This window comes from Physeter macrocephalus, chromosome 4, assembly GCF_002837175.3.
Source record: "Physeter macrocephalus isolate SW-GA chromosome 4, ASM283717v5, whole genome shotgun sequence".
Taxonomy (NCBI): domain Eukaryota; kingdom Metazoa; phylum Chordata; class Mammalia; order Artiodactyla; family Physeteridae; genus Physeter; species Physeter macrocephalus.
This window is the reverse complement of record NC_041217.1, coordinates 67458359-67460566: the sequence shown is the minus strand read 5'-3', so window position 1 is coordinate 67460566 and position 2208 is coordinate 67458359. Positions and strand designations below refer to the sequence as shown.

The 2208-nt window shown below is 42.8% G+C and overlaps 1 non-coding gene across 1 annotated transcript; it reads right to left on the bottom strand.

Moving 5' to 3' along the window:
* Positions 1-1111: 1111 nt before the first annotated feature.
* Positions 1112-1245, bottom strand: LOC112062436 (small nucleolar RNA SNORA70). The gene has a single exon (XR_002890732.1). It is a non-coding gene; the product is annotated as a small nucleolar RNA SNORA70 (small nucleolar RNA).
* Between the last annotated feature and the right edge of the window lie 963 nt (positions 1246-2208).

Sequence of the window (2208 nt, the reverse complement as noted above, 5' to 3'; positions counted from 1 at the left end):
CCATAACCTCCCTGACTGATCCTTAGTTTTCTTATCTGCACAATGGGAACCATACTCACACTTCTCTCAGAAGGTTCGCATGAGGATTCGGTGAGAGAATAAAAACAAGAGGGCTTTGCAAGCTAGACAAACCCAGGTAATACAGACACGTACAGGTTTGGACACAGGGTCTGGGAAGAGAAATCCTGGGGTCCAGACAATGCAACAGAGTCCCAAAACATGTCTCTAAGAGACTGGATGTGCATCTGATAATACTAACTAATACTGAGAGTTTACGATGTACCCAAAACTCTAAGTACTTTACATGCATGATCTCATTGGTTTTTTTTTATTGTAGCAAAATATACATAAAATTTACTATCTTAATCATGTAAAGTGTACAATTCAGTGGTATTAAGTACATTCACAATGTTGTGTAACCATCACCATTACCCATGTCCAGAAATTTTTCATCATCCCAAACAAAAACTCTGTACCCAATAACTATAACTCCCCATTACCTCCCTCTTCCCAGGCTCTGGAAATCTCTGTTCTACTTTCTGTCTCTATGAAATTGTCTATTCTAGGTATCTTATATAAGTGGCATCGTACAATATTTGTCCTTTTGTGACTGGCTTATTTCACTTAGCATAATTCTTTAAAGTTCACGCACATTGTAGCATGTGTCAGAATTTCATTCCTTTTTTTTTTTTTTGACAGGAAAGTAGGATTTATTGGTGGGCGTGAGTAAGGAGGGGACAGTGCCAAGTCTCTCATGAGTGCAGGGCCCGCCATTGGTCCGGTGGCCGTGATTAGGGATGTATTTGACCCCATAGCCATCCAGGATGAGCTGCCTTTCTGCCATCATGTTTTCAAATTCGTCTGCATTAAACTTAGTAAATTCCCACTTCTTGGAGATGTGGATCTTTTGGCGGCCAGGGAACTTGAACTTGGCCCTGCGGAGGGCCTCAATCACATGCTCCTTGTTCTGCAGCTTGGTGCGGATGGACATTGTGACTTGGCCAGTGTAAACCCTGGCCACTGTGCCCTGGAGCTTTCCAAAGTCACTGCGCATACCTGTCTGGAGTCTAGACTGGGGACACCATGCCAGTCATGAATGTCCACTGGAAAGGGCTGTCTCCAAGGTCCCTTAGGGCAACCCGTACAGGCAATAGGCTGCGTACACTACTGAGGAGGCTGCTATTTGCAGCCATTGGACACTGGGCCCCCAAGGGGAAGAAAGCAGAATTTCATTCTTTTCTTCTTTTTTTAATATTTATTTATTGATTGATTTGGCTGCACTGGGTCTTAGTTGTGGCACGCAGGATCTTTTTTTAGTTGCGGCACGCAGGCTATTAGTTGTAGCATGTGGGATCTAGGGGTTGAACCTGGGACCCCTGCATTGGGAGCACGGAGTCTTACCCACTGGACCACCAGGGAAGTCCCTCATTCCTTTTCAAAGCCAAATGATATTCCATTGTATGTATTATACATATTACATTTTGTTTATCCATTCATCTGTTGATGGACATCTGAGCTGTTTCCACCTTTGGGCTCTTGTGAGTAATACTGCTTAAAACTTTTTAAATGGAAAATTCCAAACATATGCAAAAGTAGACCAAAAGAATGTGATAAACCCCCATGGACAATAATTATCAACTCATAGCCAAACCTTTTTTTTTAAAGTTTTTAATTTTTTGGTCATGCCACAGGGCATGTGGGATCTCGGCTCCCCGACCAGGGATCAAACCCGAGCCCCCTGCATTGGAAGCGCAGAGTCTTAACCACTGGACCACTAAGGAACTCCCTTCACAAGCATTTTTGTTGTATCTATATCCATACCTAATTCTCCGTCCCATATTATTTTGAAGAATATCCCAAATATCGTAAATGTCACTCTTGTTTCCATTTTACAGATGGAAAGGCACAGAGAGGTTATTTTACCAAGATTACAGAGCTCCTAAGTGATGGAGCCGGGATTTAAACTCAGGCAGTGTGATGGCTGAGCCCATACTTGTGTCTTTGCTACACCTGTGAGTGTGTTTGCATATACACATACACACACACACACATCAGGTCAAATTTGGGCAAGTTGGAAAAGTGCATCTGGAAAAGTTTTCCTCTTTCTACATTTTTTCCCACTCTTAGATGCTGCCTGGAATTTGAAACAGATAGGCATGACTTTGAAGCCTTAGTTCTTAGTTGCAACTGGAGTCAGTGATCCCCAAC